Consider the following 27,585-nt stretch of genomic DNA (forward strand, 5'->3'; position numbering starts at 1 on the left):
TCGGTATTACAACTTACTCCAAATCCCTTCTGCAGAGAGGCGTGTGACTGTCCCATTATCACACTTGTCAAATATGATGAATGATGTTTTAAGGTGTAGTTCTGGCGTGGTGCAAGTCGTACACGCGCCGGACATAGGTGCTACACTTTAAAGTATCCCATAAACTGAATCAGTAGTTTTTTCTCGCTATTTCATTTCTGTCTTCTCTCTTGCCAGAGGTGCTCGATACTGTCTTTTTATGCATATCATTAGCCATCTGATTTGTTTTTCTTTTCAACTGTAGTTAGGAAATGTATATTTCAGACGCTGTTATTTCAAAACGGCCATAATCATCAATGAAAGTGGCCTTCGTTTGCTGAAGTCATTGGCGCGTATCTTTCACGCACTTCAGGAATTTGGCAATATTCTACTTTAAAAAAGTAGGTCCCACCGAGATTTGAACTCGGATCGCTGTTGATAGTTTTCAAAAAATGTTTCGTCCCAAAACGTTTCCTGTAAAAATGCTATGTCAACATGTGAACTCTTTATAAGTGACATCACTTTTTCAAATTTACCAACATCTCTCAAACCATTGACATTCCATGACCATATACTGAACATGATGAGCAATGAGAGGTACATATTACACTTCAACATGTGTTTCATCTATATTTATTTCCTTTTCGTGATTTAACTACATTCTTTTTTCTAGGGGCTCTTCCCCCAACATGTGCCCTAATAACCTCTTCATCAGGCTTGGATATTCTCCATTTCCCCTTCACGCTTCCTGGGGCACCATCCCCACGGTATGGCTGTGAAAGAACATTGTGTTTGATCTCTTTAGACACTGCCATGCCATCATGAAAATCTACAAGCTCACTATTGTCATGATGTTCAAGATTAACTTTCTGTACAATATCTAACAGTGTGTCTGTCACATCATTCACTAAGTGAGCACTACAAGGAGATACATGTTTTTCGGCATCAGAACTACATTGGCCAACATGTACACTTCTGTCAATGATTTCAAATAGTAGTTCATTGACAAGATTTTGAGTTTCATTGTTCGAGTCAGTCACAAAATTCGTCACATGTTTATCTTGTGACATTTCCTCGTTGTCTTCCTCGGGGACATCTACAATTGTATCAACCCCTTCTTGATCATTGTCATCCTCAATTGATAATTCATTAAGAATAGGCCACCTTGCTAGAGTTGCATCCGTCTCTGTGTCCATGATGCCAATATCAACGTCATTTTCCTCATCCTTATCATGATCATCATGATTATCGTTATCAATGTCATCAGAAACATCATCATGCCCATAGCAATCACAATCTACCGGCTTCAGTTTACATCTGTGACATTTTGGAACACGACAGTTATTTTGAAGATGTCCTTGGTTCCTGCAGGTTCTACAAACAATGTTTGGACACATCTTTTTTTCGTGTTGGTCTGAAAGGCAGTGGTAGCATACTTTGATTTGCTCGTTGTGAAACTCTGAAAAAATCAAAACCTTCATGTGTCCTGAATTTGACGCTATAGGGAAGACTGCGGATCCCTTTTGGAAATTTTACTTGTGTATATCTTGTACCATCTTCCCAATTAGTGCCATGGATTTTCCTCCTGTGGATGGTATCCACTTCAATTATTCCAAACGCATGTAGGACGTTTCTAATTTCCTCATCTGTGGTATAGCTGGGCAAGTTCATAAATGAAACTACAACTCCGTTATTCACGAGAGGCGAAAGTTTGTATATTTCATGGTCAACAACAACAGACTCTCCAAGTGATTTTACTAGCGCATTTTCCGCTAGAGTAATTTCATAATAATTGTTGTTTCTAGGTGTACAGAAGTACACAGTATTGTCTCCAAGTTCTTGCTCTAACACATTGCAAAGCTCAAATGCTTTAGGGCGAATCTGGTTGTCATAATGAACCCGAACAATGTTTTCTTTTTGATAAACACGATGGCGGCCATTGTTGTTGATGTCCTGACTAGGAGGTGGCCTTTGCCCCCCAGCCTGGCGGCTCATGGTTTCTATTTCCTCCAATTACACGTTCAGGTGTAATCTTGAAACATATATGAACACAACTTCATAACAACAGTTAAATATTTCTACAAAGGTAGAAGTACTTACAATAAATAGCAGAGCACTTGCAATATGCTTCCACGTTGTGCCTCAACAAGGGAGGTCATCCAATCGCTGGATTCAAAGTCCAGAGTGCTAACCATTCGACATGGGACCAGTTGAAGGACGTGTATAATGCGTATCGATAATTTTACAATGGAATCAAGAGCAAGCAACTTGGGACACACTCTTGTGTGTGTCTATCATTTATCATGTACTGGATTGATGAAAAAACATTAAGGTGGGATTACTGTTTGACATTACAATTGTGTGAGTGATGTTGATGTGTAAAGGTAGTTTTACTTGTCCAAAGTAGTTTGCTGACTTTTTATTGGTTGTGTCTGCCACATGAAAATCATCTTTAAAATCCTGCAAAAGTATGCAGTAGGTTCTACCGAGATTTGAACTCGGATCGCTGGATTCAGAGTCCAGAGTGATAACCATTACACCATAGAACCGCTTGTCTCACACTGAAAGTCCTCGGTATTACAACTTACTCCAAATCCCTTCTGCAGAGAGGCGTGTGACTGTCCCATTATCGCACTTGTCAAGTATGATGAATGATGTGTCAAGGTGTAGTTCTGGCGTGGTGCAAGTTGTACACGCGCCGGACATAGGTGCTACACTTTAAAGTATCCCATAAACTCAATCAGTAGTTTTTTCTCGCTATTTCATTTCTGTCTTCTCTCTTGCCAGAGGTGCTCGATACTGTCTTTTTATGGATATCATTAGCCATCTAATTTGTTTTTCTTTTCAACTGTAGTTAGGAAATGTATATATCAGACGCTGTTATTTCAAAACGGCCATAATCATCAATGAAAGTGGCCTTCGTTTGTTGAAGTCATTGGCGCGTATCTTTCACGCACTTCAGGACTTTGGCAATACTCTACTTTAAAAAAGTAGGTCCCACCGAGATTTGAACTCGGATCGCTGGATTCAAAGTCCAGAGTGCTAACCAAATACACCATGGGACCAGTTGAAGGACGTGTATAATGCGTATCGATCATTTTACAATGGAATCAAGAGCAAGCCACTAGGGACACACTCTTGTGTGTGTCTATCTGTAATATCTTGATAAGTATTATATTACCCGACGTACCCTAGAACTATGTACTGTGAGAGTAACGCGTATGAATACCTCACGTGCCTGTGAAGGTAGTCCGCACGTGCTGTCACTCGGCTATGACATATTGACCGGCCATGTGGCTGGCGAAATAAAAGTCTCTCCCCAACGTCTCTGGTTTTGTCTCTAGTCTGAGGGCTAGGTTATAACAATTGGCGACGAGGTATAAACCTGAAGTTTTGCGAAGTTTGGAAGCGCAGTCGAGATGGCATCGTCTGTATACGGGAATCTTGGCGAGTTTAACGAAACAGTCGAAGATTGGAGCCAATATGCGGAGCGAGCCGAGATCTTCTTCGAGGCGAATTCCATAACTGAACGCAAAAGTCAGACCTTGCTGAGTTCCGTGGGAGGTAAAACTTATGGATAAATAAGAGACTTACTTCGCCCCGAAAAGCCGACGTCAAAAAGTTTTGAGGAACTTGTGAAATTGTTGAAAGACCATTACAACCCCCAACCGTCGAAGATTGTGCACCACTACAACTTCAACACGAGAGTACGGAAGCCCAACGAGACCATCAGTGAGTTTGTTGCTGTATTGAGAAAACTGACTGAATTTTGTGATTATGGAGCATTCCTTGACGACATGCTGAGGGACAGATTCGTTTGCGGTATAAACAAACAGAAAATGTTATCCAGGTTACTGTCAGAAGATAATTTGACATTCAGCAAAGCCGTTGCCATAGCAACATCAATGGAAGCGGCTGACAACAATTCTGCTGATCTTCAGAAACAAACTGCAACATCCAGTGACACTGGTATCGTCAACTTTATTACGAAGAAACCAGCCAGGGGAGGTAACTACAGTTCTTCATGTTTTCGTTGTGGCGGAAGACATGACCCTTCAACATGCCGTTTTAAAGATCAGGAGTGTAACTCGTGTGGACTTGTTGGACATTTATCACAGAAATGTCTCAACAGGAGGGGAAATGGTCAGAGGAGAGCTTCACATCGAGGTGGGAGACAGAGTCGAGGTCGCCGAGGTGGACATCACAGACAGTACGGAAATAGAGCGAACTACATTCAAGAACATGATTCACAGGAGGATTCTGAGTGATTTGTGGATGTGAGTGAAGCATATGAAATGTTCATGGTTTCTGGTTCAGTGATCAAACCAGTTTATGTACCAGTACAAGTCAACGGTCAAGAGTTGAAGATGGAATTTGACACTGGGGCTGCGGTATCCATTGTGAGTGAAAAGACTTTGTCACATCTTCAACAGAGTGTAGAGAACTTGACTGTGACACCTACGACTAAATCATACCTTGGATACACCGGAAATAAGCTTGATCTTGCGGGACAGGTGATGGTGGAGGTTGATTTTCAAGGAGTGACTTCGAGTCTGCCCCTATTAGTCGCACGAGGGAACCGTGCTAGTCTGTTTGGACGTAACTGGATTGATGTGTTTGATGTTGATTGGAATATAATCAAACATGTGACTGCTAAGGATTCGCAAAGCAGTTTGAGAACTGTGTTGGATAAGCATCATGAAGTGTTCAAGGATGGTTTGGGTACGTTCAAAGGAAAGAAAGCAAAGATATATGTTGACAAGAATGCCCAACCGATCTTCCATAAAGCAAGACCAGTCCCATATGCATTGAAGCAGAAGATTGAACAGGAGCTTGATCGCCTAAAGAGTAATGGTACAATAGAAGCTGTAGAGTTTTCTGAATGGGCAGCACCAATAGTACCTGTGGTGAAGTCCGACTCGAGTATAAGAGTCTGTGGTGACTATAAAGTGACTGTGAACAAAGTGTCCAAGTTGGATAAATACCCAATTCCAAAGACAGATGACCTGTTCGCAACATTAGGAGTAGCAAAGTTCTATTCTAAGTTGGACCTAAGTCAAGCTTACCAGCAGGTCTTGTTGGACGAACATTCCAAGCAGTACGTCACAATAAATACATATAAAGGACTCTTTCGGTATAACCGTCTGCCATTTGGTGTGTCGTCATCTCCTGGTATATTTCAGCGCATCATGGAGAATACCCTACAAGGTCTTCAACAAGTTCTGGTCAGGATTGATGATATTCTGATTGGTGGCCGTTCGAGGCATGAACACTTGACACTCTTAGATGAAGTTCTGAGGAGACTAGCGGCAGCAGGTCTGAGAGTTCGTAAGGACAAGTGCAGCTTCATGGCAACAGAAGTTGTGTATCTTGGATACCGTCTGGATAGAGAGGGCACCCATCCAGTCGCTGAAAAGGTCAAGGCCATCAAGGAAGCGTCGCCTCCGCGGAATGTGACAGAACTGAAAAGCTATTTGGGTATGCTGAACTATTATGGAAGGTTCATGCCAAACCTTTCCACTACTCTGGCAGCGTTACACAAACTGTTACAGAAAGAAGTACCATGGAAGTGGACAAGCCGACAACAGTCAGCTTTTGAGAAATCCAAGTCACTGCTGTGTTCTGATAAAGTTCTCATTCATTATGTTGCGAAGAAGGAACTGATTCTCTGTTGTGATGCATCGCCCTACGGAGTTGGTGCGGTACTGTCTCATCGTACTGAAGAGGGAGGCGATCGTCCCATTGGATATTCATCACGCTCCCTAAACTCCGCTGAAAAAAAACTATTCACAACTGGAAAAGGAAGGCTTAGCAATGCTGTTTGGTGTGAAGAAATTTCATCAGTAGCAGGAAATCATTTCACTATAGAGACTGATGACAAACCGTTGTTGGGATTATTTTCTGAGACCAAAGCGATACCAATGATGGCATCAGCACGGATTCAGAGGTGGGCACTAACATTGTCTGCTTATGAGTATGAACTTGTCTTCAGACCAGGATCACAGATCGCCAATGCGGATTGTCTGAGCCGACTTCCTGCGAAAGAAAAACCAAGTATTCAAGAAACACCTGTACCTCCGGAATACATCATGCTTCTCGAACTGATGGATACTACACCTGTGACATCCAAACATATTCGTTCATGGACGCGCCACGATCCTGTGTTGTCAACAGTGTTGAGATATGTGCAGTGTGGATGGCCTAATTTCTGTGAAAACCAAAAAATGAAGGCATACTACTGTCGCCGTGATGAGCTGACAGTGCAGGATGGCTGTGTGTTGTGGGGTAACCGTGTAGTGATTCCCCCGCCAGGTCTGGATAGGATTATTCGTGAACTTCATGAGGCACATCCAGGAATCAGTAGTGAGCGTGGGAGATTCAAAGACGAACCAAGTCAATAGCATGCACAAACGTGCATGCAAATGTGTAAGGCCTTCAGACAACTACATATCAAAGTGTTGCCTACCTTGTTAGCGTAAATCTTGTATTCTACGGAACTACTTCAAATCTCGGTAGAACCTAAGGCCTTCTTTTGCAGGATTTTGAAGTTGATTTTCATGTGGCAGACACAACCAATAAAAAGTCAGCAAACTACTTTGGACAAGTAAAACTACCTTTACACATCTACATCACTCACACAATTGTAATGTCAAACAGTGATCCCACCTTAATGTTTTTTCATCAATCCAGTACATGATAAATGATAGACACACACAAGAGTGTGTCCCAAGTTGCTTGCTCTTGATTCCATTGTAAAATTATCGATTTCATTATACACGTCCGTCAACTGGTCCCATGATGTATTTGGTGAGCACTGTGGACTTTGAATCCCGCGATCCGAGTTCAAATCTCGGTGGGACCTACTTTGTTAAAGTAGAGTATTGCTAAATTCCTGAAGTGCGTGAAAGATACGCGCCAATGACTTCAGCAAACGAAGGCCAATTTCATTGATGATTATGGCCGTTTTGAAATAACAGCGTCTGAAATATGCATTTCCTAACTACAGTTGAAAAGAAAAACAAATCAGATGGGTGATGATATCCATAAAAAGACAGTATCGAGCACCTCTGGCAAGAGAGAAGACAGAAATGAAATAGCGAGAAAAAACTACTGATTGAGTTTATGGGATACTTTAAAGTGTAGCACCTATGTCCGGCGCGTGTTCAACTTGCACCACGTCAGAACTACACCTTGACACATCATTCATCATATTTGACAAGTGTGATAATGGGACAGTCACACGCCTCTCTGCAGAAGGGATTTGGAGTATGTAACACCAAAGATTTTCAGTATGAGATAAGCGGTTCTATGGTGTAATGGTTATCACTCTGGACTCTGAATCCAGTGATCCGAGTTGAAATCTCGGTAGAACCTACTGCGTTCTTTTGCAGGATTTTAAAGATGATTTTCATGTGGCAGACACAACCAATAAAAAGTCAGCAAACTACTTTGGACAAGTAAAACTACCTTTACACATCTACATCACTCACACAGTTGTAATGTCAAACAGTAATCCCACCTTAATGTTTTTTCATCAATCCAGTACATGATAAATGATAGACACACACAAGAGTGTGTCCCAAGTTGCTTCCATTGTAAAATTATTGATACGCATTATACACGTCCGTCAACTGGTCCCAATGTGTAATGGTTAGCACTCTGGACTTTGAATCCAGCAATCAGAGTTCAAATCTCGGCGGGACCTACTTTTTTAAAGTAGAATATTGCCAAATTCCTGAAATGCATGAAAGATACGCGCCAATGACTTCAGCAAACGAAGGCCACTTTCATTGATGATTATGGTCGTTTTGAAATAACAGCGTCTGAAATATGCATTTCCTATCTACAGTTGAAAAGAAAATCAAATCAGATGGCTAATGATATCCATAAAAAGACAGTATCGAGCACCTCTGGCAAGAGAGAAGACAGAAATGAAATAGCGAGAAAAAACTACTGATTCAGTTTATGGGATACTTTAAAGTGTAGCACCTATGTCCGGCGCGTGTACCACTTGCACCACGCCAGAACTACACCTTAAAACATCATTCATCATATTTGACAAGTGTGATAATGGGACAGTCACACGCCTCTCTGCAGAAGGGATTTGGAGTATGTAACACCAAAGATTTTCAGTGTGAGATAAGCGGTTCTATGGTGTAATGGTTATCACTCTGGACTCTGAATCCAGCGATCCGAGTTCAAATCTCGGTAGAACCTACTGCGTTCTTTTGCAGGATTTTAAAGATGATTTTCATGTGGCAGACACAACCAATAAAATGTCAGCACGCTACTTTGGACAAGTAAAACTACCTTTACACATCTACATCACTCACACAGTTGTAATGTCAAACAGTAATCCCACCTTAATGTTTTTTCATCAATCCAGTACATGATAAATGATAGACACACACAAGAGTGTGTCCCCAGTTGCTTGCTCTTGATTCCATTGTAAAATTACCGATACGCATTATACACGTCCGTCAACTGATTTTGAATAAGTTTTAATACCAACGACTTTCAATGTGAGATAAGCGGTTCTATGGTGAAAGGGTAAGCACTCTGGTCTCCCTTGGTTTGAAAGAGGGTGGACGTGTTTACATCGGCTTCTGCGATTGTTCGTTATTTGTGATAAATAACGACTGAAGGAGTGAGCAAGGATATGTACAAACATCATCTACACCCTCAATAAATCCACGCCGATTAAAAGAAGTAACGTGAAGTAACAATGGACAAGTCAAAACATGTAATTTATGCTTTGAAACAGATCATGTTATGGCTGAATGTCCATCTGTGGAGTGCCGTGTGTGCCATGGACAGGGATATATAGAAAGAGCAACGTTGTGACGAATGCAAAAACAAAATGAGTCACTGTATGTGTAATTACGACAGGAACGACAAACCAGTCACAGAACTCAGTAGAGATACTTCAGTATCGGAAGAAGAAACAGTTAATGACGATGTCACTGTTGACCCTTTCAGTGTGAATATGGAAACGATTGACGGTGAGGCAGCCAATCATGAGAATGACTGGTCGTTGTCGGCCCCCACTGATAAAATGCCGGTTGCTACATCTGTTACAGAGCACATTATAGCTGACGATAATGTACAAGAACGAATGAATGTAGAAAGTGAGAATGAGAGAAGAGTGGATAAAAGCGAGATCGCAGATGAACGAAAGGGAGAGAAAGAGGTTTGTTCAGAGAAATTAGATGATAACTCTGATGTTAAGCAGGGTACTAAATTTAGAAAGATTCAGGGCCTGAATGAAGAAAGGGTTGTGAACTTGTCAGAAGAAAGAAAGAGGAAAAAAGAAGCTAATGGAGAGAATGGTTTGAGTATCAAACAGATGAGAAGGTCAAGGCGAGAGCCAAAGCTGAGGCCAGAGCCTTGGAGGCAAGGAATGATAGTGTGAATGAGTGAGTGAGTGAGTGAGTTAAAATTTTAAGTCACATTGGCAATATTTCAGCCATATCGTGACTAGCAATAGTTAATCATAATACATATATTGAAATTTATATAAAAACCTGCCAACGAAGGACAGTAAAATAACTAGACATATCACAGAAATATATTTTAAAACTAGTATGGAATCATAAAATTGATAGCACTAAATATAACATCACGGTATAAAAACAGGCTGTAGATCACCAGCAACTGAAGTTAGATCACCATACTAGGTACCATGGGGACTTACAGTACTTCAGCTTCCTGCATGGAACCCAGCAGGATTTACATCATCCCTTCAGGTGTTGGCGATGATTAACATACTTAGCCATATTAAAATAACATATATTCTACGATTAAAAACAATGGAAAGAACAAATCTACTTTGAATGACGTGGTCTTACATACCCTCTCCAGGGGACAATCATTTTACAATACTTCAACCCCCTTCGAGGATACAGCCACTAACAATCTCAGTTATTGCATTTATCCTGCCAATCATAAAAAATATATTATATACACAAAATATTAATCAAAATTTATGGTACAATTCAATTTCTTTTAAAAAACCAATAACTAAATGAGAACTGATATTAAAAAGATCCTTAATAGATGAAACATTGAAATAAGTATCCCTTGTGATGGCAAAATCAATACAGTCAAGCAGGACATGCTTGACTGTGATTCTTTCATCACAAGGGATACAAAACGGAGGATCTTCACCTTGTAACAAATACTCATGTGTATATCTGGAATGGCCAATACGACATCGTCGCATAATGACCTCTTCAAATCTGGACTGACAACCCAAGTAGGTGTAACCGATATTTGGTTTAATTTCATGTAAGTTATTGATACCTACTTGGGTGTCCCACTTCTTTTGCATTAGATCACGGATGTAAGATCTAATCACGGGTTTATAATCAGTGTACGGGATCAGAAGTGGTGTCACAGATTTGTTGAGTGCTGCTTTTGCAGCAGCATCGGCCATTGTGTTACCAATAATTCCAACGTGGCTAGGTAACCAACAAAAGACGATGTCGTACTGGCCAGTCGCAAGATCGTTATGTAATTCTACAATTTCACGTAAAAGTGGATGTTCAGATGAAATATTTTTAATGGCCTGAAGACAGGAAAGGGAATCAGAAAATATGATGAACTGCTTATGTTTAGACTGAGTATTAATATATTTGAGAGCTGTTAAGATTGCCTGTGATTCTGCTGTAAAAATTGAACTGTCATTCGGTAATCTGGATGATATTGTTCTGGATCCAATAACAGTGGCGCTAGCAACCGCTTCACCGTCCTTGGATCCATCAGTAAATATGGACTTGGAAGTGTTGTAAGTGCTTCTTAATTGATTATATTCTTGCTGATACATTAGTAGGTTAGTGTCTGATATCTTTAGTTTAGTTAAGGAAAGATCTACTTCTGGCTTTACAAGTTGCCACGGAGGAGACGACAGTATTTGAGTGGGAGAGATGATATTGAGGTCAATTTTTGCAGCAGTTATTTCAGGTTTTATTCTTATTCCAAGGGGTGGATTGAGGGATTGTTTCTGTTGATACAGATCCTCATACAGAGGATGGAAAACACAGTCATATGCTGGATTAGATTGATTGGAAAATAGTTTTGTGACGTATTGTAATGATAGTTTTATACGACGGTGTTTGAGAGATGGCTCATCAGCCTCCACGTACAGACTATTAATGGGTGATGTTCTGAATGCACCAAGGCAAAGCCGCAGTGCTTGATGATGTATTGTATCTAATAATTTTAAATTACTTTTACAGGCTCCACCATAGACGATGGAGCCATAATCCAGTTTGGAGCGGATAAGGGCTCTGTAGAGTTGGAGTAGGGTTTTCTGATCCCCTCCCCACTTTGAATTTGAAACGACTTTCAGAAGGTCAAGGGCCTTCAGGCATTTATTTTTCAAATATTTTATGTGTGGTAAAAAGGTCAGATGGTGGTCAAAAATAATGCCCAAGAACTTAGCTTCTTTTACAACGTTAATAGGAGTGCTATCCAAAACTAGTTCTGGGTCTTTATGTGATTTGTATTTTCTACAAAAATGTATACAATTCGTTTTTGATTTTGAAAATTTAAAACCATTTTCTAATGACCATTTATGGATTTTATTTAGACATAACTGTAATTGCCTTTCAATAGTATGCATATTTTTACCACGACATGAAATGTTAAAATCATCCACGAATAGAGATCCATCAATGGAATCATTTAAAACCTTAGATAAGCTGTTTATTTTAATACTGAACAATGTGACAGACAAAATACTGCCTTGTGGGACACCCTGATCCTGATTGTAATGATCAGACAGGGTGGAACCCACACGAACTTGAAATTGCCTGTCTGATAAAAATTTGGAGATAAATTGAGGCAAACGACCTCGCAACCCAAAATCATGTAAATCTTTTAAAATACCATGTTTCCATGTAGTGTCATATGCTTTTTCTAAATCGAAAAAGATAGACACTGCATGTTGTTTGTTTATGATGGCATTTTTAACAAAAGTTTCCAAACGAACTAAATGATCGATGGTACTTCTGTTTTTACGGAAACCACATTGTATATGTGTTAGTAGATTATTGGTTTCCAGGTACCAAACTAAGCGATTATTGATCATACGTTCCATAGTTTTGCAAACGCAGCTTGTCAATGAAATTGGTCGATAATTTGAAGGATCAGTATGATCACGACCAGGTTTAGGTATTGGAACAATAATAGCTTCACGCCACGAAGAAGGAAATTCACCTGAAGTCCAGATATCATCAAATATTGTTAAAAGGGTTTCTAGACATGATGGTGGTAAATGTTTGAGGAGTTGATAAGGTATATTATCCGATCCTGAAGCAGTATCATGAGCTTGCCCAAGAGCAGTATGGAGCTCATGCATGGAGAAGATTTCATTATAATCTTCCCCATTATCTGATTTGAAATTGATAGATTTCTTTTCTTGCTGCACTTGGTAGTATTGGAATTTAGGGACATAATTCGACGAGGAAGAATGTTTAGACAGAGTTTCGCCAAGTTTATTGGCAATATCTGAAGTATCTGTCAACAAGTCATCCCCATTTTTAAGATGGTGGATGCTAGTTTTCGAACCCTTACCTTTAATTCTTTTAATCATGTTCCATACCTTAGACAATGGAGTACGTGAATTTATTTTAGAGACATATTGTTGCCAAGATTGGCGTTTGTTTTGTTTAAATATGCGCCTGGCTTTAGCATTCATAATCTTTAATCTTTAATTTATTTAGATTATGCACCATTGGATGGCGGCGGAAATAATGCTCGGCCTTTTTCCTGGCCTTCCTAGCTTGTTTGCAAGCATCATTAAACCATGGTTTTCGTATGTGAGGAACCGCAGAGGACTTTGGAATACATTCATCAGCAATTTTTGTTAATTCATCAGAAAAACATTTGAGAGGATCAGGAACACCAATAAAAAGATTAGGTTTAAGTTTGTTTGTACAGAGAGTTCCATAGAAGGCCCAGTTAGCTCTATTAAAGTTCCATCTTGATGATGGAGGAACATCAGAAGGGGTCACAGGCTTTAAAATAGTAGGGAAATGGTCACTTCCACAGAGGTCATTGTGGACTGACCATTCAAATTCATTCAGTATTTCTGAATCTGCAATTGACAAATCCAGAGAAGAGTAAGTACCTGTTCCAGGATGTAGATAAGTGTTTGAACCATCATTATATATGCACAAATCGTTGTAAGAAATGAAATCTTCTATGGTCTTTCCTTTGTTACTTGTATGCGCACTGCCCCAAAGCGGGTTATGTCCATTGAAATCGCCAACAATAATACACGGCTTCGGGAGCTGGTCATACAGGGCCTGAAGGTCAGTCTGCGTCAGAGAAGACGATGGAGGGATGTAAACAGAGCAAAGGGTAAGAACAATGTGCATTGTTATACGGACAGCGACAGCTTGAAGTGGGGTATCAAGAGTTACAGGGCTGTGAATAACACCCTGCCTCACCAAGACAGAAGAACCTCCAGTTGCTTTTGCACCCGGAGGTGAATAGAAATGATACGAATTATACTGTCTGATATCCATTAGATCCGTGGTTTTCAAGTAAGTCTCTTGGAGGCAAAATGCTGATGGTTTATGATCTTGTATTAATAATTGCAAATCATTAAAATTATTTCTTAGTCCTCTGCAATTCCACTGGATGATATTTGGAGAGCCACTCATGGTGGCTCAACTGGTGATCTGGAACGTGAGGGAGGACCACTCCCAGGTATGGAGTTGGAAGGAGTGACCTCCATCTCCAGAGGTTCAAACGAATTGTGAACCTCAACAGGGTTAGACGTATGAGAAGGCACCCCCAAGTGTTGGAGGGCCCTGGCTCTTTTCTTTAGCTGTTTTTTTTCCTTGTTTGTCAGGTGGGCAGTGCCCTCAACATTCTCAATTTGTTTCAGGGCATCAGGAGTGTCTGGTGCAGATGGTAGAACATCAGTTTGAGTCTCAGATGTTGATGTTCCTGGAAGAGCGATAATAGGATCAGGGATGATCTGTTGATCAGTAACCCACGAGATCGATGTCTGACACTGAACAGATGTTTTGGTTGGTGAGGGAGAGGAAGCTGCAGCTGAATAAGATTTAGCCAAAGGAGTATGCGATGGAAGAGGTATTAACTTTTTAGCTTCATGATAAGAAATATTGTTGTTGCATTTGATTTTTAGGATTTTGGTTTCATATTCAAACTTTGGACAGAATTTGGAAGATGCCATATGCCCTCCGCTGCAGTTAACACAATTTATGGTGTTTGTGCATTCGGAGCTGTCATGAGCTCCACCACAACGGAAGCATGCTGCATTGTTACGACAATACTTGGCACCATGTCCAAATTGCTGGCATTTGAAACAACGGAGCGGGTTAGGTACATAGACCTCCACTCCGATGTTGAAGTATCCGGCTTTAATGGAAGTGGGAAGGACTGATAGAGAAAAGGTGAAAAGGTAAGTATTCGTTTGTGTGATTGTTCCATCTTGCTTTTTCCTCGTAAAACGTTTAACATCAGTTACTCCTTGGCTTTTCAGCTCAATAGCAATTTCCTCTTCGCTCATGTCAGCCAGACAACGAGCGCGGTCCCTGATGATGCCTTTTTTGGAATTCAGAGTCTTGTGCACTGAGACAACAACCTCAGTGTTAACAAACTGTTGTAAGGACAACAGATTAACAGATTGTTGTCTCCGTGCACATTCAACTAACAGCGAACCTGAACGAAGGCGTGTGACATTTTGAACTTCTCCGCATGCACCTTTGATACCAAGGGAGATAGCAAAAGGATTGAGTCGCAATGGATTACCGTCTGCAGAAGCAATGACGATGAACCTTGGCCAAGAATCTTCAGAAATATCAGGAGATATGTTTAATTCTTCATCAGAATGAGTAGAATCTACATGTCTACGTTTGTTGTTTTTGGCTGAACCAGATTGATTGTTGTGAGACATGGTAAAAGGAATAGTATTCAGCACCCCTGTTCCCCACCCACCATCGAGTGACAACAAGGACGGTGTTCCAGTGGAAGCCAGCCTGCAACACCAGGGCTACAGGGGTGTTATACTCCAGCAAATATAAACTTGAATAGCTATGAGAACTAAAAGAATAAGTGCCAGGCTGGTTCGGCCCATGACACCTCTCTCAAGAAGCACAGAATTCAGAGGTCCATATCACCAGATTGGCCCATGAGCCACCGCCTTCTGGCATAGGACTCTAGGCAAAATACAGATATACATAAATAGGGTATCATATAACGTGATTTCAAACTGTTTGATATAATATTTCGACTTCCAATTAATCCAAGCACAGGGCATGGCATGACCAGCCGATTGATAGAATCGGGCCAATTCTACCACCCGTCTAGGCGAAGTGAGGGTCGAAGTGGTGTGTTGGGCAAAAGGAACACCGGTTCCTGGCTCCAGTGCCCTCAACCACCAGAATCCCGTCCTCCGCCGACACAGGGGCGCAACCCACGGCAAACAGGTTGCCCAATTTGGTCGCCTTTTACGACCAGCAATGGGGTGCTGTGGAAATATTCTACCCCGGTTCCACACGGGGGAAGAGCTATTAGCGTTACCCAGCACTCACCACGAGGAGGTTGCTCTTCACGAGTGCCGATAGTGTGAATGAAAGTGAATGTGAACAGGAAGATTAATTATGTATCTCTCTTGTCAAACGTTCATTCTAATGGTGTTAATCATATCATGGAATGTAAATGGTCTTCGTGATTTATCAAAAGTAGATCATGTTTTCACAACCGTGAAAAATTCACATGCAGACATTTGTTTTCTGCAGGAAACTTTCTGGGATGATGATTTCATTAAACAATATAAACATCTTTGGCAAGGACAAATATTTTTTAACAATTGTCCCACTGAAAAAAGAAAAGGAGTTGCAATACTTTTCTCATCATGTTTTCCCAACAAGGTAAATTTTCACAGTTGTGACAATGGTAGACTCTTAAAAGTTACATTTGAAAATGACAATATTTTGTATTCATGTCTCAATCTATATGCCCCAAACAATACGACAGACAGAATTGTGTTTTTTGACACATTAGCAACATATCTATCAGGCGATAACGTGATAGCAGCGGGAGATTATAATGAGATATTATATATATTTATGGATAGAGCATCCAATATGAAAACATTCAATATGAGAAGCAGTCATAAATTACAGGGTATTATTCATTCCAAAAAAAATATGTTATATTTGGAGGTACAGAAATCCAGATAAAGAGAATTCACAAGACAGCAAATTGTCGAAGGCGAAATGAAACAGTCTCGCATTGATTTCTTTCTGATTTCTAGATCATTAATTCCTTATGCAATATACACATATATCAAATATTCAACTAAATTTGATCACAATATCACTTGTCTTAATTTAGATTTCTCTCGTGTAGAGAGAGGTGCTGGATTATGGGTTTTTAATAATCAGTTGTTACAGGACACTGAATTTAAGTCAAAAGTCATAAGTATCATCAATGAAAATGTATTGTGTTCACTCAATGATGATGAAACATAAATATGGTGGGACAATCTCAAATATCAGGTAAGAAAATGTGCAATAAATTTTAGTTGCAAAAAAAAGTAAACAAGAAAAATTTGAATATTATACAGGTCTGTCAACTGGTCCAAGGGTGTAATGGTTAGCACTCTGGACTGAGGTTACCTCCCTTGCTACGGAGGTGTGTGGACGTGCCAACGATTGAGTGACACAGATTCTCGGATTAAATCGTTTACAAGTTCATTAGGCTACAAGAATTATGCTAACAAGGTGGGCAAAACATCGATATGTAGTTGTGAGAAGGCCTAACACATTTGCATGCACGTTTGTGTATGCTTTAGACTTTGTTTGTCTTTGAATCTCTCCCGCTCAATAAGTTCGTAAGGGCTGACACCATACAGAAGAGGAAATACCCGAAAGACTATTGAAGTGAATGTTTGTAACAACAAAGTTATTAGTGCTAGCATACTATCTTATGCTCTATTGGAATATGTGTCAGATGTATGGGCGTGCGTTCTAAAATAAACGGAATGTTTTGACGTCACTGTCCCAGACAGTAACGAAGCAAGGATTCTTGCAGAAACAGATGACTTGGAAACAGGAGGTACACCCATCAGTTTCAGGTTACTTCATAGTGAAAGTGTTGTGGTGTCGTTCCTACACCTACCACCCTACATTAATGGTGATGAAATTGAAAACGTGCTCATCATAAGGGGTATCACGTTGAAAAGTGACATCAAACACAGAACCCTGAAAGGCACCAACATATTTGATGGTACAAGGTATGTGCGCTTCGCTTTTCCTCCTGAATGTACATCTTTGCCATACTCCATGGGTTTCAACACTTTAGACTGATATCGATACTTTCGAGTGATTCACAATAACCAAAAACGATTGTGTTTTAAATGCAATTCGGGAGACCATGTAGTTAAAGAATGCCCCAATACAAAATGCTTTAAATATAACGGGCGTGGCCACATTGCCTAAAACTGTAACACAGACAGAACACTAAAACGTATTTGTTAACTATGCTCGCTACCTATTGGTAACATCAGCTGTTTCCTTGACGAGGAGGTCAATTATCAGCCCAGTATGTCAGAGTCGGAGCTAGAAAAGGAACTAGCCCCTGAAAGGTCTTGGGATGAAGATCCTTTGGATAATGATGATGAATCTGTTGAGAAAGCTGAACCTGAAGAAAAGAAGGAAAACAAGGATGAAGCCTCTAAAATTCCTTTTACAGATAACCGTGTTGGAGATGACATGGAGAATGGGGATAACACAACGAGGCAGCTTTTCCACAAGATGGACAAGGAAATGTTATACCTGCTTAGTGGAACAAATCTTCAAAGAAAAGAGCAAGAAGGAATAAATTACAACCCAAAATCACAGACATTGTAATACAGAACAATGACTTAAAAAATATATTGAGAGAATTTTAAAAAAGATATAGAATAGAAGAAAGAAAAAAAGGTTAATGATCGGCGAGAAATATCTGGCCTTTCTGAGAATGGTGTATAAACTGATGATGTGTTTGTACATATATTTCATACTTATATTTGCAATGGTAACAACATGGTCATGGAATGTGAATAGACTCCGTGATATCACTAAAATGCAAAATGTATTCTCTCTACTAGTGAACCCCTGCGTCAATATTGCCTTTTTGCAGGTGACCTTTTGGTCTGATGAATACTTTGAAAAATATAAATATTTATGGCCAGGAACAATTTTATACTGTAATGCTGGTAATACTAGAAAAGGGGTTGCTCTTTTGATCTCTCCTGACTTTGAACAAAAGGTTGCCATGCTTGAAAAGGACATTGTTGGAATATGTATCAACAATGACATTTATTCTTTGATATATCAACATGCTGATGACATTACAATCACTGTTTCAGATGTCAGCTCCGTCGAAGAAGCATTTAGAAAAGATAACTCATACTGTGAGGGAACGGGAGCAAAAATCAACATAGAAAAATCAGAAGTTTTGTTGTTGGGTAAAAATAACCTTCGTGACTGTTCAATCGACGTCCCGGTTAAAATTAATAAAGATTGTATTGAAATATTAGGCATTTATTTTGGCACGGTTAAAGCAATGTGTAAAACATTGAATTGGAGAAGGAAAATGGACAAAATTCAAGCATTGCTAAGCTAAATTCATGGCTACGTAGACAACTTACTCTACAGGATAGAGCAATTGTAATAAATATCCTCATGAGTTCTCGCTTATGGTATGCGTTTACTGGACTGGAATTCTTGTGGCACAATAAAAATGCCAAAATAGCTTTAGATACCTGTATTGGTGTTTGTTTAGACTGTGGTCTGAATATACCAAAGTTGTGTTAAATATGACCTGAAACTTAAATTGCTGAGGGCCTTCGTTAATTCCCAGGGTTACTGTATTTGGAAACAAACAATGGTATATTTTATGTCTTATCTTCTGAAATTGAACTGGGGAATTCATGTTTTAGCCCTTGAACATATCAAGGGTGATTTACAGAATATAAGTTCATTTTATGCTGAGCTACATGTATTATCTGCATGGAACGAAATTACTGAAGGGAAAAGACCCTTGCTTGAAAATGTAGATATTATGAATCAACCACTTTTCAAAAACCCATTAATTACCTTCAATGGAAGAACTCTTATGTTTCAATCGTTTATTTCAAGTGGAATTGTTTGTATTAAACATATTTGTGCACGCCAGAAACCTATGATCATGTGTTCGAATCCTGGTTCACCCCGATTATGTTTCTAGGTTTGTCAGCACCATACCCGTGCTCGTGGGTTTCATCAAAGTGGTAAACGTCTGAGATCTGCATCACTTCGGGCTTTCCTCCCACATTAAGCTGACACGCCGTGATATAACTGGAATACTGTAAAAATTGGCGTTAAACCCAACTCACTCTTTTTATACACGCTTCCATAAGAATGGAAAAAACATCATTTTGTCGGATGTTGGCAAAAACCTTCCCTCTGGAGACATCTTCAGTACGATTGATGGCCAGGACGTGTCAGTTTTTACAGCCAAATAATGCTACGAAATTTTCAGACAAAAACACTTTAAAAAGCCATTTACTATTTCTTGGTGGAAAAAATATTGCTTAATTGGTTGGTTGGTTGGTTGGCTGTTTAACGCCGCACTCAGCAATATTCCAGCTATATGAGGGCGGTCTGTAAATAATCGAGTCTGGACCAGACAATCCAGTGATTAAAATCATGAGCATCGATCCTCGCAATTGGGATCAATGACATGCATCAACCAAGTCAGCGAGCCTGACCACCCAATCCCGTTAGTCGCCTTTTACGACAAGCATAGTTACCTTTACGGCAAGCACGTGTTGCTGAAGACCTATTCTACCCCGGAATCTTCACGGGTCTGCTTAATTGGAAAGATATTTGGCTGAATGTGTGGCAAAAAGAAAAATCAACAGACTCTATACAATTTGATTTTAAAATTGCTGACAATATTATCTTTACATATGATAAACTGTGCCAAATTGGAATGTCAAACACTGATGTTTGTCCTGTGTGTGAAAATGAAACAGAAGACATTTACATTTGTTTATCTTCTTGCAAAGAGTTATCTTCCTTGCAGTCTCTTTTAATTGATATGTTGACAGATGTATGTCATGATTCAGGGTATAGTCTTCGAAAATTATATTGGTTATTGTTTGGATTCCTACCAGAAAAGAAGTTGTCATGTAAACTATTCATGGATATTGTATTGTCTATACATCGCCTTGCTGTATTTATAAGAAGAGTTATGATGAGTCAGGGCACAATCTCATTTCACATGAAAGCTTTTTTCAAATCTTTGATTTAGCGTCATTTTAGCTTTTTGCTGTTTCACTATTCAAAAATGAATCATTTACAAATCTGCACCCTAAAATATTTAACGTCGCATTGGCATTATTTCAGCCATATAGCAACGAGACCAAGTTTATTATGTTTACAATTGAGTCATTTATGCAAAGTTATATTTAAAAACAATATATGAAACATGTTTGAGCATATCAATATCATGAATACATTTTTGAAAAACGGGTTATAGGCCACCAATAACCAAAGCTAGGCCGCTGGTGATCACGGGGACTTACAGTACCTCTGCTTCCTGCATGATACCCCAGCAGGATTTACGTCATCACTTGAGCTACTGTTGGTTGTGCACAATGCTAGCCAATATTAAAAAGTACTCAGCAAATGAGTTGGCTTAAAAACACTGGTTGATGATAGTTACTTTGATTATGGTAGGATTACGTGTCACACAGGTGGACAATTTTACGCGACGTTATACAGCCTTCAATAATGTCAGTTGATAATAGCACCACACCAAATTTAAAAACAAGCATTTATTTATTCACATACATATTTAAAATTTATTATACAGGCCAATTTCTTTTAAGTAATTTATGATGAGATGCCCGCTGACACGGGAAAAGAGATCTTTCAGATTTACGCTTTGATAATGTGAATCCCTTGCGATTGCAAAGTCCACACAGTCAAGCAATATATGCTTAACGGCGAACCTTTTATCACAAGTGATACACTTAGGAGGTTCGTCCTCATCTGGCTTTAGCAGATATTCGTGGGTAAACCGACTGTGGCCAATACGACATCATCATAAAACAACCTTGTCATATCTTGACTGACAACCCAAGTAGGTATAACCGATTGTTGGTTTCAATTCGTGAAGTTAATTGCTTCCTACCTGGGTGTCCCACCACTTTTGCATGAGATCCCGAGTGTAACATTTAATAGTTGGTTTAAAATCACTGTACGGGATAAGTAGTGGAGATAACGGTTTGTCAAGAGCTGCTTTAGCTGCAGCATCGGCTTTTAAGTTACCTGATATGCCTACATATCCCGGTTCGCCCCGATTAAGTTTCTAGGTTTGTCAGCACCATACCCGTGCTCGCGGGTTTCACCCAAGTGGTAAACGTCTGAGACCTGCATCACTTCGGGCTTTCCTCCCACATTAAGCTGACACGCCACGATATAACTGGAACACTGTTAAAAGCGGCGTTAAACCCAACTCACTCTCTCACTCACTGAAGATGTGATTGACAGATAGTTGAGGAAGGTGGAAGATACAGTGAACATAGTGTTTACACTATGTTCACTGTATCTTCCACCTTTCAAAGTACCACGGACGACAACAGCTTGTAGAGTAGTGTTGAGTGGAACAGGGCTATGGATTAGGCTGTGGATTATGCTCTGCTTCACCAGGATAGAAGAATCTCCTGTAGCATTATCTAGGCAAAGTTAGGGTCAAAGTGGTGTGTTGGACTAAGGAGCACTATTGCCGGCTCCATCACCCTCAGCCACCAGAACCCCTTCCTCTGCCGACACAGGGTCGCAGCCCATGGCAATCAGGGTGCCCAATTCGGTCGCCTTTTACGACCAGCAATGGCGTACTGAGGACACATTCTTGTTTATCTTCCACAGGGAACATTAGATGGAAATGAGATTGTTCTCAAATTTCCTTTAAAATTTTTAACGTTCAATCTAACAAGAAAAGATCATGTCTAATCCACATTCATCTTTTTGTATCTTTAAATAAATAAATCATTAAATGTAAAACATAATTTCACTTATTTTCTATCTTCAGAATTGGAATGTTAACCACTGTGACAGTATCGAGTACCTCTGAAAATAGAGAAGACAGAAATGAAATAGCGAGTAAAAACAACGAATTGAGTTTATGGGCCACTTTAAAGTATGCACACATGTCCAGCGTGAGTACAACTTGCACCACGCTAGAACTACACCTTGACACATCGTGATAATGGGACAGTCACACGCCTCTCTGCACAAGGGATTTTGAGTAAGTTGTAATGCCCAAGACTTTCAGTCTAAGATAAGCGATTCTATGGTGTAATGGTTAACACTCTGGACTCTAGGGGAATACCTTGCTGAGGCACAACGTGGACGCATATTTCAATTGCCCTGCTATTTCTTGTAAGTACTCCTACCTTTGTGGAAAAACTTGATTCATGCTATGAAAATGTGTACTTATATGTTTGAAGATTACATATGAACATGTTATTGGTGCAAATAGAAACCATGGACAGCCAGGCGGGGTGGTGGTGTAGAGGGGGAAGGAGGCGGCGGGCAAAGGCCTCCCCCTAGTCAGGTTAACAACAATGGCCGCCATCGTGTGTATCAAAAACGAAAACATTGTACGGGTTCATTATGAGAACCAGATTTGAACTTTGCAAGGTGATGGGCTAAAATCTTGGGGACAATACTGTGTATTGCTGTGCACCAAGAAACAACAATTGCTACGAAATCACTCAAGCGGAAAATGAGCTAATAAAATCCCTGGGAGAGTCTGTTGTTGATCATGAAGTATACAAACTTTCGCCTCATGTGAAATACAGAGTTGTTTTTTCATTCATGATCTTCCACAGCTACACCACAGATGAAGAAATTAGAAATGTCTTACATGCGTGGATACCATCCACAGGAGGAAAAGTCATGGCACCAATTGGGAAGTTGGTTCTAGATATACCCAAGTAAAGTTTCCCCCAGGTATCCGCTGTCTCCCGTATAGCGTGAAATTCAGGACACACCAAGGTTTTGATTTCTTCAGAGTCGTTCATAACGTACAAGTCAAAGTATGCTACCACTGCCTTTCGGATCAACATGAAAAAAAGACATTATATGCAGAAACTGCGGAAACCAAGGACATCTTCAGAACAACTGTCGTGTTCCTAAATGTCACAGGTGCAAACTGAAACCTGTAGATTGTGAATGCTATGGTTATGATGATATTTCTGATGACATTGATAATGATAATCATGAAAGGATGAAGAAAATGATGTTGGTATTAGCAACATGGACACAGAGACGGATGCAACTCTAGCAAGGTGGCCTATTCTTGATGAAATTTCAATTGAGGATGACAAGGAAAAAGAAGGTGGTGATAGAATTGTAGATGTCCCTGAGGAAGACATCGAGGAAATGTCACAAGATAAATATGTGACCAATTTGGTGACAGACTCAAACACTGAATCACAAAATCTTGTCAATGAAATATTACTTGAAATCATTGACAGAAGTTTACATGTTGGCAAATGTAGTTGTGATGCCACAAAACATGTATCTCCTTGTGGTGCTGACTTAGTGAATAATGTGACAGACACACTGTTAGCTATTGTACAGCAAGTTAATCTTGAACATTGTGACAATTGTGAGCATGTAGATGTTCATGATGGCATGGCAGTCTCTAAAGAGGTTAATCATAATGTTCTTTCACAGCCATACCGTGGGGATGGTGCCCCAGGAAGCGTGAAAGGGAAATGGAAAATATCAAAGCCTGATGAAGAGGTTATTAGGGCACATGTTGGGGGAAGAGCCCCTAGGTAAAAGAATGTCGTAAAATCCCGAAAAGGCCAAAAAATATAGATCCATCAAATTTTGAAGTATAATATGTATCTCTCATTGCTCATGTTCAGTTTATGGTCATGGTATGTTGTTTAACGCCGCACTCAGCAGTATTCCAGCTATATGACGGCGGTCTGTAATTATCGAGTCTGGACCAGACAATCCAGTAATCGACAACATGAGCATCGTTCCACGCAATTGGGGTCAATGGTTTGAGAGATGTAAGTAAATTTGAAAACGTGCTATCACATATAACAGTTCACATGTTGACATAGCATTTTTACAGGAAACGTTTTGGGACACAAGATTTGTTGAAAACTATCAACATATGCGGGCAGGGAAAATTTTATTTTGTAATGCAATAAATGAAAATCGCAGGGGTGTACCTATATTAGTATCCCAACATTTTCAACATCAAGTTAGAACGGTAGCACACGATTCTGAGGGCAGACTATTAAAAGCAGAAATGGATATGGATGCTAAAATATTATTTACTTAATGTTTATGCTCCCCTTGGTTTAGAAGAAAGGTTAGCATTTTATAAAGTTTACTCTTGAATCTGACAGATGCACTTCTTATTTCTTGAATTTAGGAAAGTCTAAGCAGCTTACCAAGCTAGTTCAATCACGGAACTGAAGATGGAACAACGATACGTTATACAGAGGACATTACAGACGCAGCACAATTATTCTATGCAAAGTTATATGCAATGGAGGGATTTGATTCAGTCAAAAGAACAGGTAGTTGTCAACATGATTCAGACATTTGATTCAAGATGAACAAAAAGTTAAATGCGATCATCCCATTTCTGAAAAACAGTTGACAGAGGCACTGAAAGGAATGAAATGAATGAAATATAACAAAACACCAGGTCTAGATGGTTTAACTGTTGAATTTTAATCTTTTCCATCTGCGTTTGTAGTGTGGTCCTGCGAATAGATTTTATCAAGAAACAAAAAAGCACTCTGGACTTTGAATCCAGCGATCCGAGTTCAAATCTCGGTGGGACCTACTTTTTAGAAGTAGAATATTACCAAATTCCTGAAGTGCATGAAAGATACGTGCCAATGACTTCAACAAACGAAGGCCACTTTCATTGATGATTATGGCCGTTTTGAAATCACAGCGTCTGAAATATAAATTTCTTTGGCAAGAGAGAAGATAGAAATGAAACAGCGAGAAAAAAACAGCTAATAATGATAACCAGATTTGGGGACATTACTGTGTATTGCTGTAGAACCAAGAAACAACAATTACTACGAAATCACTCTAGCGGAAAAAGAGCTCACAGTCACACGCCTCTCTGCAGAAGGGATGTTGAGTAAGTTGTAATGGACTCTGAATCCAGCGATCCGAGTTCAAATCTTGGTAGAACCTACAACGTTCTTTTGCAGGATTTTAAAGATGATTTTCATGTGGCAGACACAACTACTTTGGACAAGTAAAACTACCTTTATACATCTACATCACTCACACAATTGTAATGTCAAACAGTAATCCTACCTTAATGTTTTTTCATCAATCCAGTACATGATAAATTATAAACCCACACGAGTGTTCCCAGTTGCTTGCTCTTGATTACACTGTAAAATTATCGATACGCATTACACACGTTCGTCAACTGGTCCCATGGTGTAATGGTTAGCACTCTGGACTTGCTGGTTGTCTCCCATGGTATGAAAGAGGGTGGACGTGTTTACCTCGGCTCTTGTGACTGATGGTAAATTTACAGGAGCAGAGTATGATATCCATGCCAATATTCTGTACTATTGTTCTAGATTTGTTCCAGTCAGATCACACTTTATTGGACACGCATTACCTCGGATATTGAGGTTGTTTGAGACTTTGTGTGTGCATTGTTCGCACAGTACGTGATAAAATAGCGACTGAAGTCCCGAGGAGAAATAGAAGTCAGAGTGTTGATGTTGGAACAGAAACTAATCTGGAAGATGTCTTCTCCAAAGATACAACCATTATTGTCGATGTGGGAGATACATCTAAGATTCTTGCTGAGGGCGTTATCAGAGGAGCGATGGATATGGTGGGACATGTGACCGGAGTTGTGTTTAGAGGTGGGGATTGTTTTGAATTATCTCTAAAAGACGTTGTTGATGCAAAGCTACTTGTAGATGAAGGACTAGAAATTGATGGGGACATTTATCAATGTAGCTTCCTTTACAACCATACAGTAATAGTTTCTTTCATGCACCTACCTGTGTATATCAAGGATTCGGATATTAGAGGCAAGCTTGCTTACAGAAATATATAACTTTTATCACCAATTAGAAGGAGAAAATACAAGGGCACTGATATTGTCGATGGAACGAGGTATGTTTAAGTAAGATTCCCCCTGAGGTGAAATCACTGCCATACTCCATGGGTTTCGACACAGTGCACGGCCCCAAATACTTTCCAGTTCTGCACAATAACCAGATCAGGGTGTGTTATTTTTGTGACTCTCCTGGCCATGTCATGAGGAACTGTCCTGGGGTAAAGTGTTACAAATGTAAAACGCTTGGACACATAGCTAAAGAATGTACAAGGCTTACCACCTCAGAAATCCATAACACCCCGAAGATCATGCCTCACGGAGAAGTGGTACATCTAAGAGCTGCATGATATGTGGCCTACATTCTGAGTGATGTGACTGCTTCACTGAGCCCTCAGATCCTGCTCTGGATGATAAAGAGCTGAGTGATGGTGCCAACACAGACACTGACAGCCGTGAACCTATGCACACACATGCTAGGTTCGGCAACCACATCAGCGTTTTGAACGTGATGACCAAAGATAATGACTATGTGTCAAACATGCAGGAGAACGATGATCAAAGCACTGACAAACCTCAGATGTCGATACATAGCATGAGACCAGCCAACCGCCATCCACAAGTGATGCATACCAAACGGTCACTGGGAAAAGGGAAAAAAAGGAACTCTGAGACAAATTCAAATAAAAAATAGAAGAACAGGACGCCCTGGAACTGATTCGGGCAATTTAAATGGAATATCCATCTCTATTTGACAACAGTACTCTTTGTCATGAAAATTTCATCATGGGATGTTAGTGTCCTAAGACATAATCCCACTACTGCTCTGTGACGATGGGGTTAGATGCATGTCCAGAGCATCAAAGGAGTTGTGGTTGGTTGGTTGGTTGGTTGGTTTGTTGTTTAACGCCGCACTCAGCAATATTCCAGCTATATGACGGCGGTCTGTAAATAATCGAGTCAGGACCAGACAATCCAGTGATTGACATCATGAGCATCGATCCACGCAATTGGGACCGATGACATGCATCAACCAAGTCAGCGAGCCTGACCACCCGATCCCGTTAGTCGCCTTTTACGACAAGCATAGTCACCTTTTACGGTAAGCATGGGTTGCTGAAGACCTACTCTTCACGGGTCTAAAGGAGTTGTGGAAAGGTACCTCTTAAGATGAGGATTTCCTGGTTTTGTGTTTTGTATTTATTTATTTTTGCCGTTCTTTTCTTGTCAGAGTAACATCGCTGGTTCTACAGCCTCTGGCTAATTTAATAACAGGCTCTACAGCATCAGGTACATCAGTCATTGGTTCAGATTGGCTTATGGTTTGCGTTGAAGTCGTATTGGAAGTAATCACAGAAGTAATGCTGACATGTGATCCATGTCAACTCTGTCAGCATAGAAATGGATACTGTTGGA

At 40.0% G+C, this 27,585-nt stretch overlaps 4 non-coding genes across 4 annotated transcripts; 2 read left to right on the top strand and 2 right to left on the bottom strand.

Annotated features, from left to right (window-relative positions):
• Positions 1 to 2,495: 2,495 nt before the first annotated feature.
• Trnaq-cug lies at positions 2,496 to 2,567 on the bottom strand. The gene has a single exon. It is a non-coding gene; the product is annotated as a tRNA-Gln (tRNA).
• A 443-nt stretch (positions 2,568 to 3,010) lies between these two features.
• Trnaq-uug lies at positions 3,011 to 3,083 on the bottom strand. The gene has a single exon. It is a non-coding gene; the product is annotated as a tRNA-Gln (tRNA).
• Positions 3,084 to 7,320: 4,237 nt separating this feature from the next.
• Trnaq-cug lies at positions 7,321 to 7,392 on the top strand. Its single transcript has one exon. It is a non-coding gene; the product is annotated as a tRNA-Gln (tRNA).
• A 771-nt stretch (positions 7,393 to 8,163) lies between these two features.
• On the top strand, positions 8,164 to 8,235 carry Trnaq-cug. Its single transcript has one exon. It is a non-coding gene; the product is annotated as a tRNA-Gln (tRNA).
• The last annotated feature ends 19,350 nt before the right edge of the window (positions 8,236 to 27,585 follow it).

The sequence above is a fragment of the Haliotis rufescens genome, unplaced genomic scaffold (assembly GCF_023055435.1).
Source record: "Haliotis rufescens isolate VD_foot unplaced genomic scaffold, xgHalRufe1.0.p SCAF_6, whole genome shotgun sequence".
Lineage (NCBI taxonomy): Eukaryota > Metazoa > Mollusca > Gastropoda > Lepetellida > Haliotidae > Haliotis > Haliotis rufescens.